Below are 13,129 nucleotides of genomic sequence, written 5' to 3' on the forward strand. Positions count from 1 at the left end.
TCAGTCTCCTGTCTACCACAGGTGAGCCCAGTCAAGGTCCATGCTTAGAGCTTCCAAAGGGCTCCAGTCTTGTTTGAGAATGATGCCTTGGTGAATAAGCAGCCAAAGTTGACTTTTGCTCAGATATCCTTTGGGTGCTTAAATGAGCCTCTTCTCAGTGGATTGCCCTTCTGTTTTTGTTAAATCTGCAGTTTCGCTTCTGTGTGAACCTTAGTGGTGGGAAAATCCCACCTGGGTTTGCTTTTCTGTTCAAGTGATTGAAGTTATCACTCTACTTGCATCGTTCTTCCTTTCCCCTGAGCTTCTCCCCTGCTTCAAATTTGTGCTGTACCATTGACAGACGGTCCCTGATTTACTGTGATTTCAACTTAGATTTTTTTGACTTTACAGTAGTGTGAAAGTGATACTGATTCACTAGAAACACTCCTTTGAATCTTTTCCTGAGCCATCCATACGTAGTGCAATACTCTCTCATGATGCCAGGCAGCCACAGCAAGCCACAGCTCCCAGTCAGCCACGTGGCCACAAAGATAAACAGCCGACACACAGAGAACCATTTAGTAACCTTCCAACTATTGTTTTTCACTTTCAGTACCGTATTCAATAAAGCCCCTGAGATACTCAGCACTGTATTATAAAACAGTTTTCGTGTGAGATGATTTTGCCCAACTCTAGACTGATGTGTTCTGAACACGGTTAAGGAAGCCTAGTCTAAGCTAGGATGTTCAGTAGGCTAGGTGTGTTAGATGGATTTTTGACTTAGGATGTTTCCCATTTATACAGGGTTTCCCAGGGTTTATTGGGACTTAGCCCCATCCTAAGCTGGGGAAGATCTGTAGTTTCTAATTCTATAGTGTTGTTTTGCTGTTGCTTGTTTCAGTCCTCACACCCCTTCTGCCTCCCAACTAGCTACATTGTGACGGTTCAGAAGAGAAGTCATACTTGGTGTGTCTTTGTCACCCCCACAGTGCCACCTGTGTATGAAGCACTCAGCTTAGGCTTTCTCATCAAGAGAGAGAGAATTGTGACCCGTGCTACCATTTATTGTGTACATTCTGTGTAAGTGCAGTGCAGACACTTTACATATTATTTCTCATGCTTACATAGGAACTGATACTTTTACCTCTTTTCTCGGTTGAATCTGACATTCCAACAAGGCAAATAACTTATGTATAGCTAGTAAGCATTAGGGTTAGGGTTTAGACCCAGATTGAACCTAGGATTTGAACTCATGTTCTTTTTACTTCTGTATATCTACTTGCCTCATTCTCAGAGCTCACAGATTCCAAACAATCACTTTATAGCATTATTACTTTGTTTGCATCTACTTTTGCAAACTGGACTATTAACCTGGATGAACACAAGTTGATTTTCAGTGTTACCTCTGCTCTTTTGAGAATTAAGTGACCAACTTTCTGAGCAAAAGTCCTTTACTCTTTAGGGCCATTAGAGCCCAGTTGTTGTTTTAGTCGTTAATTCATGCCCAACTCTTGTTACTCCATGGACTGTAGCCCCTCAGGCTCCTCTGTCCATGGGATTTCCTAGGCAAGAATACTGGAGTGGGTTGCTATTCCCTTCTCCAAAGGATCTCCCCTACCCAGGAATTGAACCCTGGTCTCCTGCATTGCAAGCAGATTCTTTACTGACTGAGCCACCAGGGAAGTCCGTTAGAGCCCAGTGAGAGCCCCCAAATATCACCATTGAACAGCTTGGTTCTGAAACCCAGGACTTAACCCTGAGTCTCACAGTGGCAGGGCTGTTGTAGTGACGTAGGGCCTATAACTTGTCCCTTCATTTCATTTTGTGGGAGCATTTCATCACTCCCACATTTTAGAAACAATACTTCCTCTATGACATAATAATAGGCAAGCACTCTAGGAGCTTTCAAGTGACAAGGAAGTGCCAGGAATATTTTATTTGCCTTGGAAAGATATAAATTCCTGGTCTATTCAATTTCCAGTGGCTTTCAGAGAAACAGCGCACACGGCTTTCCTTAAGAAAGGCCGCCAATGGGAGTGATTTCTGATGATGCAATGCTGATATTTTAGTACCATCCTGGAGAAGGAAGAGGTGGGGTTTCTCTGGAGCCAGAAGAACTCATAATTAGTTCTCACCCAGGCTGCTTAAGCAATTATGGTGAAACCAAATCTCATTACGTTTTTTCTCCTGCTCTTGATAAAAGCTTCAACCCGGCTCCTTCTGCCCCATAGGGCACTTGGCTGGCCATTATTTCTGACATCACAGGCACTATTCTGTCCTGTTGTTTCCAGGCTACCACTGTCACTGTGTAAAATCAGAAGTGTGGGGGAAATAATGCACACCTCTTGGTCTCACTACTTCAGAGGTACCTAGCAACCCTGTCTCCAGGCAGGCAGCACGCATCTCTCTGGTACTTCACTGCCCACTCACAGCAGAGGCGGCGTGCTCTCTGCAAATAGCCTACCTCTTTGCCAGTGCCAGCTTGGTGGTGGGGTGGTGGTGTCACTCGGCGTCCTCAGGGATGTTTGGTTCTTGTTCTGGGAAGGCTAGGGTGAAGTAATGACGATTTCCCCAAAGCTGTTTGTGGAATCAGAAATTAGGTCAAGCAGTTCTGTACTTGGGGTTGCATGGTCTAAAATCAAAAGCAGTGGTTTCCAACCTTTGTTTTTTCCAGTCTCTGACATAGTTCAGACATAAACCTTCCAGAATGTTCCTGACATTCTTTCCTAAAGGATGTTTTCCAAGTGTATTTATGCAATGAGGAACCCTTCTGGCCATTTTGTCCATCTACCACTGGCCTAACAATACTAGGCACTCCAGCCATTGGTTTTCTTGATATCCATTCTCTGCCTCAAAAGGTGTCTATAAGTTGAGATGAAGAAAGCCCGGCACTGCCTTACCAAACAGCCACATGGACTTTCCATGTCAGGACACTATGATGAAATGTTGAGACTTTACAATTTGCTTTCTGTACTTCATAGAATTGTTAAAGGCACTTTGTTTCTTTACTTCTTATATTTGATCTGCATTTTAACCCTGCCACAGAGTAAAAGCCTTAGAGAGTGAATTGGAGGGAAATCAAGCTTTTCCTGTGGTGACCAATCATGTTAGACTCTCAGGCATGTAAAGCTTCATTTGGGAAATCACAAGTGCTGCTGGTAGAGGAGTGATTCCAAAACCATAAAGGGAATAAGTGTTAACTTCCAGGAGTCACTTTCTCACTCACTCACCAAGCAGTTATTGCATTCCTACCACATGCCAGACCCTCTACTGGGAGTAAAGCTGATACATATGAATGAAAAAGCCTTACTTAAAAACTCACAGTCTTGGGGCGTCTTAGTGAAAATAACAGAAACAATGTCAGATGTATTGTAATACAAGTACTTGCAAGTGGATTTGGGAGCTCAGATGGGAGGGCTGTTTAGGGAGATAGTAGGGAGAGGGGAGATAAATGTATATCATTTATTAAAAGATCAGTGGTTCCAGGGAGTTGGCAGTGGGAGGGAAGCATAAACAGGTGTAACACAGAAGACTTTTAGGTCATTGAAACTACTCTGTATGATGCTATCATGATGGATACATATAATTATATGTTTGTCAAAACCCATAGAATGTATAAAACCAAGAATGAACCCTAGAGTCAACTTGCGGACTATGTGTGATAATGATCTGTCAGTGTAGGTTCACCAGTTGTAGCAAATGTACCACTGCTGGGGGGAATGTTGATAGTGGGGGAGGCTGTGCATGTATTGAGGACAGAGGATAATGGGAAATCACAGTGCCTTTCATTCAATTTTGATATGAACAAAAACTGCTCTAAAAATAGTCTTAAAAGGGAAAACAAAGTGTCTGGGAATTAGTATGAGGATTCATGACTCAGTATCTAAATGGTGGTTATGGACACTAGAGCATTTCTATGTCGCCTGAAGATAATATTCTGACAGTAGACTGCACTTTCTTAAAGATCAATGAGCCTGTCAATGAAAACAAATGCCAGTCTGGCAGGGGAAATTGAAGTATACAGATTATTATGAGCTGTGTGTTGAAGAATGGAGTATGAGAATTTGAACCAACTTAGTCCCGGTTACTTTTCATTGCACGAATGTCAGGTAATTTTGAACTTTATCAGAGCTCTCCAGTAGTTAGAGGGAATATCACTTACCACCTTTCTATCAGATAGCTATAGCAAAAGTATATTTCAGACCATATTATTCTTTTTTTTTTTTAACTTTTTATTTTGTATTGGGGTGTAGCCAATTATATGAAGACTGGGCTTCCCTCATAGCTCAGTTGTTAAAGAATCTGCCTGCGATGCAGGAGACCTGGGTTTGATTCCTGGGTCGAGAAGATCCCCTGGAGAAGGAAATGGCAACCCATTCCAGTATTCTTGCCTGGAGAGTCCCATGGACAGAGGAGCCTGGCAAGCTACAGTCCATGGGGTCGCAAGAGTTGGACATAGCTTAGCAACTAAACCACCACCATAGCCAATTGACAAACAATGTTGTTATAGTTTCAGGTAAATAGTGAAGGGACTCAACCATATATATGTGTGTATCCATTCTCCCCCAACTCTCTTCCCATCCAGGCTGCCACATAACGTTGAGCAGAGTTCTGTGTGCTATACAGTAGGGCCTTGTCAGTTACTCATTTCAGACCATATCGTGCTAAGTAAACAAATATTGGATAGCAAGCAGGCATAAAACAATTGTATAGCCTCTGTTTACTTCTAATATTTTCTGTTTCAACCCTTGAGACAATGACCAGGATCTTCATGAATGACTCTCCCCAAGATGAAGACAAGTGTGTTCAAATGGAGGGGGTGGTCAGGTCTTAAACTCCACTGATTTCACCAATTAGAAAGTCTTTCTAACACACTAAATAATAAAGCTTTTAGTGTTGATATGGGCTTTTCTGGTGGCTCAGACAGTAAGGAATCTGCCTGCCATGCAGGAGGCCTGGGTTGGATCCCTGGGTCAGGAAGATCCCCTGGAAGAGGAAATGGCAACCCACTCCAGTATTCTTGCCTGGAGAATTCCATGGGCAGAGCCTTGTAGGCTACAGTCCCAGGAGTCACAAAGAGTCAGTGCAACTAAGCAACTAACAATTTCACCTTTTTTTTTTTTTGACAAAAATACTTTTGAACGCTACCTGGCCAGTTCTTAGGGTGTTTATTGTATCAGGCCACTTCATATGTTCATTGATCCCTGGGGTGTAGATTAGAGTTGAATTGTGTACACAAAGTTCCAAATGTTTACATACTGTGGTATTGTAAAGCAAATTGCAACAGGCAATTAAAATGAAAGAAACATCACGAGAAAAAGATTTTTTAAAAGAGATCAATCAGAATGAAACTCTTTGCTTTGCATTGTACTAGTAACTATGACATCTAATTGTACATGTTCCCAATTATTGTGCTGGAGAGAGTGAGTGTGTACGGGGCTTTATAACATTTAAACAGAAACAGCTTAAAGCAATTTGTCGCCTCGGTTGATGGAGCATCATAGCTCTTTTCTGAGAGTCCTCATTAACAAAAGACTTCCCGTTAACAAAACCCTTGACATAAGGCTTTATTTGATGATTTTCTTTGGTAACAAGAAGAACCATAAGTAATATGGATGGGCAGAAAAATATCTGAGAGAGCCGTTGTCATAGGAACTGTGCCGGGAGAACAGCTATGTACAGGATAATTGCACCATCCAAAGAGGAGAAGAAGGAAGTGATTTTGAAGCTACTGCTTCCATCAGTTTTGGGGAGTAGAGCTCTCATGAATTTCATGTAAATTATCTTCAGTGATACCTGGGGTATGTGGGATGCTAGGAGACAGTTGGAGGGGGGCTGATGATATGTACCTCACGGAATTTTTTTTTTTTACATTTTAGCTTTTTATTTTGTACTGATTAACAAACAATAGCCAATTAACAAACAATGTTGTGATAGTTGCAGGTGAATGCTGAAGGGATTCAGCCATACATATACATGTATCCATTCCCCACCCAACACCCTCCCATCCAGGTTGCCACATAACATTGAGCAGATTTCCATGTGCTATACAGTAGGTCCTTGTTGCTTCTCCATTTTAAATATACAGTGTGTACTTGTCCATCCCAAGCTCCCTAACTATCCCTCCACCCCCATCCTTCCCCCAGGCAACCATAAGTTCATTCTCTAAGTCTGTGAGTCTCTTTCTGGTTTGAAAATTTATTTGAATCAATTTCTTTTTAGATTACACATATAAGGGATGTCATACAATATTTCTCCTTCTCTGTCTGACTTACTTCACTCAGTATGACAATCTATAGGTCCATCCATGTTGCTGCAAATGGCATTATTTCCTTCTTTTTACTGGCTGAGTAATATTCCACTGTATACATGTACAACATCTTTTTTATCCATTCCTCTGTCAATGGACATTGAGGTTGCTTCCATGTCTTGGCTAGTATAAACAGTATTGCAATGAATGTTGGGGTTCAAGTATCCTTTCGGATCATGTTTTTCTCTGGATATGTGCTCAGGAGTGGGATTGTTGGGTCTAATTTTAGATTTTTAACGAAGCTCCATAGTATTCTTCACAGTGGCTGTACCAATTCACATTCCCCCAGCAATGTAGGAGGGTTCCCTTCTCTCCACACTCTCTCCAGCATTTATTGTTTCCTCACAGGATTTTTGTAGGAGATTAAAAATAGATAAAATAGTGAGCTTGGGTGTCTTGATTCTTGTTTTCATTCCCCTCGTGCTGTAGCACGAGTTCTGATAACACTTTGCCTGAAATTCTTGTCTGGCCTCTTATCGATTTCTGTTGATTCAGGGGCCCAAGAGTCCAGGTCAGTAATTACATGGGTTACTTGGTCCAATTGGGTTCCAGTTTGTGAGCTTCTTTCTGATTAAAGTTGCCCCCATGGGCAGGCTGAGGTTAAACAGTTTAATCTCTGTCTCCGTAAAGTTCTGTTATCCTGGTACAAGAGATTTAATTGACAATCTCTAACTTCCTTAATTGTTTTAACACAAGAATATAAATTTTAAAACCTTTTTGCTTTGAAGTAATTATAGATTCACAGGAAATTCCAAAGACCATACATGGAGACCCCCTGTTCCATTCACCTAGTGTGCCTAAATGGTTGCATCTTACATAAACATAGTACATGATCAAAGCAAGGAAATTAACAATGGTATAACATGTGTATACAGCTATGTAATTTTTAACTTTAAAATTTATTTAAAAGATACAAAACATAAAATTTTTCATCTTAACCATTTTTAGGTGTGCACTTCAATAGTGTTAAGTACATTCACATTGTTGTGCATCTAAACTCCCAAATTATTTCATCTTGCGAAACTGAACTTCCATACCCATTGAACACTAACACCCCATTCCTCTCTCCTCTCAGCCCCTGGCAAGCACCCTGTATTTCTTTTTTTTTTTTTTAAATTGGGTTATAGTTGCAACAACCCTTGTAGTTTCAGTTTCTATGAATTTTATAGGTGACTTATATAAGTAGGATCATACAGTATTTGTCTTTTTGTGACTGTTTTTAATCCATTTAGCATAATATACCCAAGGTTAATCCTTGTCATAGCACACATCAATATTTATTTCATTTTTAAGTCTGAATAATATTCCAATGTGTGTGTGTGTATATATATACAATTATACAGTGGAAGTGAGAAATAGATTCAAGGGATTATACAGAGGAAGTGAGAAATCCCTTATGATTATACAGTGGAAGTGAAAAATAGATTCAAGGGATTAGATCTGATAGACAGAGTGCCTGAAGAACTATGGAAGGAGGTTTATGACTTTGTGCAGGAAGGCAGTGATCAAGACCATCCCCAAGAAAAAGAAATGCAAAAAGGCAAAATGGTTGTCTGAGGAGGGCTTACAAATAGCTGAGAAAAGAAGAGAAGCTAAAGGCAAAGGAGAAAAGGAAAGATATACCCATCTGAATGCAGAGTTCCAAAGAATAGAAAGGAGAAATAAGAAAGCCTTCCTGAGTGATCAAAGCAAAGAAATAGAGGAAAACAATAGAATGGGGAAGACTAGAGATCTGTTCAAGAAAATTCGAGATACTGAGGGAATATTTCATACAAAAATGGGCACAATAAAGGACAGAAATGGTATGGACCTAAGAGAAGGAGAAGATATTAAGAAGAGGTGGCAAAAATACACAGAGGAAATATACAAAAAAGATCTTCATGACCCAGATAATCACGATGGTGTGATCACTCACCTAGAGCCAGACATCCTGGAATGTGAAGTCAGGTAGCCCTTAGCAAGCATCACTACAAGCAAAGCTAGTGGAGGTGATGAAATTCCAGTTGAGCTATTTCAAATCCTAAAAGATGATGCTGTGAAAGTGCTGCACTCAATATGCCAGCAAATTTGGAAAACTCAGCAGTGGCCACATGACTGGAAAAGGTCAGTTTTCATACCAATCCCAAAGAAAGGCAATGCTAAAGAATGTTCAGACTGCTACACAATTGCACTCATCTCACATGCTAGCAAAGGAATGCTCAAAATTCTCCAAGCCAGGCTTCAACAGTATGTGAACTGAGAACTCCCAGATGTTCAAGCTGGATTTAGAAAAGCCAGAGGACTTAGAGATCAAATTGCTAACATCTGTTGGATCATCAAAAAAGCAAGAGAGTCCAAAAAAACATCTACTTCTGCTTTATTGACTACACCAAAGCCTTTGACTATGTGGATCATGACAAACTGTGGAAAATTCTTCCAGAGATGGGAATACCAGACCACCTGACCTGCCTCCTGAGAAACCTGTATTCAGGTCAAGAAACAACATTTAGAATCAGACATGGAACAAGGGACTGGTTTCAATTGGGAAAGGAGTACGTCAAGGCTGTATATTGTCACCCTGCTTATTTAACTTAATATGCAGAGTATATCATGCGAAATGTCAGGCTGGATGAAGCTCAAGCTGAAATCAAGAGTGCCAGGAGAAATATCAATGACCTCAGATATGCAGATGACACTACCCTTATGGCAGAAAGTGAAGATGAACTAAAGAGCCTCTTGATGAATGTGAAAGAAGAGAGTGAAAAAGCTGGCTTAAAATTCAACATTCAAAAAACTAAGATCATGGCATCTGGTCCCATCACTTCATGGCAAATAGATGGGGGAACAATGGAAACAGTGAGATGCTTTCTTTTCTTGGGCTCCAAAATCACTGCAGATAGTGACTGCAGCCATGAAATTAAAGATGCTTGCTCCTTGGAAGAAAAGCTATGGCAAACCTAGATAGCATATTAAAAAGCAGAGACATTACTTTGCTGACAAAGTTCATATTGTCAAAGCTATGGTTTTTTCCAGTAGTTATGTATGGACGTGAAAGTCGGACCGTAAAGAAAGCTGAGTGCTGAAGAATTGATGCTTTTGAACTGTGGTGTATGAGAAGACTCTTGAGAGTCCCTTGGACTGCAAGGCGAACAAGCCAGTCAATCCTAAAGTATATCAGTCCTGAATATTCATTGGAAGGACTGATGCTGAAGCTGAAGCTTCAATACTTTGGCCACCTGATGCGAAGAACTGACTCCTTAGAAAAGACCCTGATGCTGGGAGAGATTGAAGGCAGGAGGAGAAGGAGATAACAGAGAATAAGACATTTGTAATGTTTATCATTCAGTGAAAGCAAAATAGCACTGATATAGACATGAATGGTCAGATGGCATCATTGACTCAATGGACATGAGTTTGAGCAAGCTCTGAGAGTTGGTGACGGACAGGGAAGCCTGGTGTCCTGCAGTCCATGGAGTCACAAAGAATCAGATGCGACAGAGTGACTAAACTGATACATATATCCCGTTTTATCTGTTTATTTTTTGATGGACTCTTGAGTTGCCTCCACCTTTAGGCTATTGTCAATAATGCTGCTATGAACATGGGTATACAGATGTCTCTTTGAGACACTGATTTTAATTATTTTGGGTATTTTTAGGGGCTGAATTGTGTTCCCCCCAAAATAAAAAAGATAAAATATAAAAAATTCAGGGACTTTTATATTATAGTCCCTGACTATATTAACACTAAATCATATCTCATATAATCCTAACTAGAGCCATCTGAGGAAGACGCAGTCATTATTCAAAGTTTCCAGAAGAGAAGATGAGGTGCCTAGAAGTTGAATTTTTCAAAGTCTCATGGTAAGTGATACAGCTGGGACTCAAATGCAAGGTTGTCTGACCCTAGGGCCCTTAATGTCTCTGTTGGACTGAACTAGTAGGCAATCAATGCTGCTGCTGCTGCTAAGTCACTTCAGTCATGTCCGACTCTGTGCGACCCCATAGACAGCAGCCCACCAGGCTCCCCAGTCCCTGGGATTCTCCAGGCAAGAGTACAGGAGTGGGTTGCCATTGCCTTCTCCGAGGCAATCAATAACTGGTAGTAATTATAAACATGGTTCTTTGGTGATGGAATAGTAGTGGGCATTTCAATTGCCATGATATACCTAGGGCTAAATGTCAGAGTATTGTCTGATTTTGTGTTTTCCTGAGGTTTATTTTTCCTAAACCACACAGAAGTGTTACCCTACAGGATGCCAACTACTTTTTTCATTCTTTTCTCCTTACTCCCCAGCACAGAGCTTGAGGTGGTCCTAGCCAATCCATGCCCTCTTCCAGAGCTCTAAGAAAACCAAGAATCTCCTCTCCCTCCCTCCCTCTTTCTCTCTTTGTCTCTCTCAGGAGAAACTCTTCCCTGGAACTTCCTTACTGTATCTTCTCAAAACTTTCAAAGCCCTATATTATCAGCTGGATTGAGTCCCTGCGCTCCAAAATTCGTATGTTGAAGTCTATTAAAAAGAAAATTATTCATGACACTTGTTAAAGAATGCTAAGGCAGACTTTATTCAGGGGGAATATCACAAACAGTATAGAAACCATTACAAAGGGGTTTTATAGTAGGGGAGAGAAATTGGGCTCAACTCCAATCAACCCAATAAGGAAAAATGGGAATTTGTAGCCAAGAAGTAGGGTGGGGCTCAGTGGATGGAAATTTACCAAGAGGAAACATCACAGTTAAGGGAGAATTCTTTTTTTTTTTTTTCAAACTTTAAACTTTTTATTTTGTGTTGGGGTATGGTAGCTCAGAGGGCTTCCCAGGTGATGCTAGTGGTAAAGAACCTGCCTACCAATGCAGGAGATGCAAGAGACTCGAGTTCCATCCCTGGGTTGGGAAGACCCCAAGCTTACCTCCTCCCATGAGCACTTCAGAATTACAACTATATACAGAGCAATTGTTGATGAGGATGACTTGAAAACTAGCTAGAGAAGATTATCTACAGCTAAAGATATAAAAGTGAAAAGTGAAAGTGTTAGTCGTGCAGTCATGTTTGACTCTTTGCAACCCCATGGACTGTGTAGCCTGCCAGGCTCCTCTGTCCATGGAATTCTCCAGGCAGGAATACTGGTTTGGGTTGCCATTCCCTTCTCCAGGGATCTTCCCAACCCAAGGATCAAACCTGGGTCTCCTGCCTTGCAGGCAGATTCTTTACCATCTGAGCCACCAGGGAAGCCCAAAGATATAAAGGAGGAAGCACAACAAGACAGGTAGGAGGGGTGGAGGTGTGGTACAGTCAAGACTCACACCTCCAGGTAAGCAACCCACAAACAGGTTGCTAATTATAATTGCAGAGGTTCTTCCTAAGGTGTGAGATATCGGAGACCCACCTTGGGCTCCTCGGTCCAGGTATCCTGCACAGGGAAGATAAGCCCTCAGAACATTTGGCTTTGAAGGCCAGTGGGGCTTACCTTCAGGAGAGCCACAGGGCTATGGGAAATAGATAACCCCACTTATAAAGGGTGCACACAAAATCACACACACTTGAAGACCCAGGGGAGACATTGAAAGGGTCAGACCCACTTTCTGATCTTGGAGAGCCTTCTGGAAAGGAGGGAGGCAATTTAGACTCAACCCCATGACACAGACGGGCAACACAGACTCTGGCAGCGGCCATTTTAGGGGGCTTGTTTTACCATGAGATACTGGTGCTGGCAAGTAGCATTTTACAATTCTCCCTCCAGCTTATTGGTGCTAGGACCCAGCCCTGCCCACTGGCGACTTGACGCCAGTCTTTTGACACCCCAGGTCAAGCAGTAGCTGAACTGGGGACATAGCCCCACCCACCAGCAGACCACCTGAAGACCTAGCCCTGGACGTTAGCCAGTCCAGGACCTAGCCTCATCCACCAGGGGGTGAGCACAGCCCTGGAACCCTATCCTTGGGCCCCAACCCCATCCCCCAGCAAGCTGACAGCAACTTCAGGATACCTTGGGTCCCACAGCCAGCTGCCCTGGGATCTGGCCTCATTCGCCATTAGGCTGACACCAGCTCCAGGATCCCCAGCCCGGCAGCCAGCTATGCCAAGGCCTGGCTTTGCCCACTAGTGAGTCAGCACTAACTGTGGGACATGTCCCTACCCCCCGCCCCCAACCCTCCCACCCTACCCTGAGCCCTGCAGCTAGCCTCCTTGTGACTAAGGCCCATCCACCCTAGACCAACAACGTCCTCTCAGGCTCTCCCAGGGAATGGTACTTCCTTCAGAGCTAACCAAAACTTTATTCATTTCTAGATGCAAGTTCTTAAAGGACTGCATTACCATGAACTTTTTATATGTCTGTTTACCTCCCCCACTTGCTGCTGCTGCTCTTTGCAACCCCATGGACTGTAGGCCCCCAGGTTCCTCTGTCCATGGGATTCTCCAGGCAAGAATACTGGATGGGCTGCCATTTCCTTCTCTAGGGGATCTGCTCAACCCAGGAATTGAACCCGCATCTCTTGAATTGGCAGGCAGATTCTTTACCACTGAGCCACTTGGTAAGCTCATCACCACCACCTCATCTCTAGTTAATTTCTGAATTCGTAGACACTGAAATTTTGCCTATGAATTATTCATTTCTATACTCCCATGACCTACTACCATTCTTGGTTCAAAGAAGACACTAAGTTATGTTTGGACCTCTTAAATAGATATATCTATATCTATCTATCTGTATATGTACGTGGGGGCTTCCCCGGCAGTTCAGTGGTAAAGAATCTGCCTGCAATGTAGGAGACATAGGAGATGCAGGTTCAGCCCCTGGGCCAGGAAGATCCCCTGGAGAAGGAAACAGCAACCCACTCCATTATTCTTGCCTGGAAAAT

The 13,129-nt window shown here is 42.3% G+C and overlaps 1 protein-coding gene across 1 annotated transcript in view; it reads left to right on the forward strand.

The window, feature by feature from the left end:
* Positions 1-13,129, forward strand: part of CHODL (chondrolectin) — a 593,574-nt gene that overhangs the window by 25,724 nt on the left and 554,721 nt on the right. The window contains exon 2 of the mRNA XM_081572699.1: positions 10,045-10,131. The gene's annotated coding sequence lies outside the window, so the exon portion shown is untranslated. The remainder of the gene's footprint in view (positions 1-10,044; positions 10,132-13,129) is intronic.

This window comes from Giraffa tippelskirchi, chromosome 2 (genome assembly GCF_054371585.1).
Source record: "Giraffa tippelskirchi isolate mGirTip1 chromosome 2, T2T-mGirTip1v1.2.pri, whole genome shotgun sequence".
In the NCBI taxonomy this organism is placed as follows: Eukaryota; Metazoa; Chordata; class Mammalia; order Artiodactyla; family Giraffidae; genus Giraffa; species Giraffa tippelskirchi.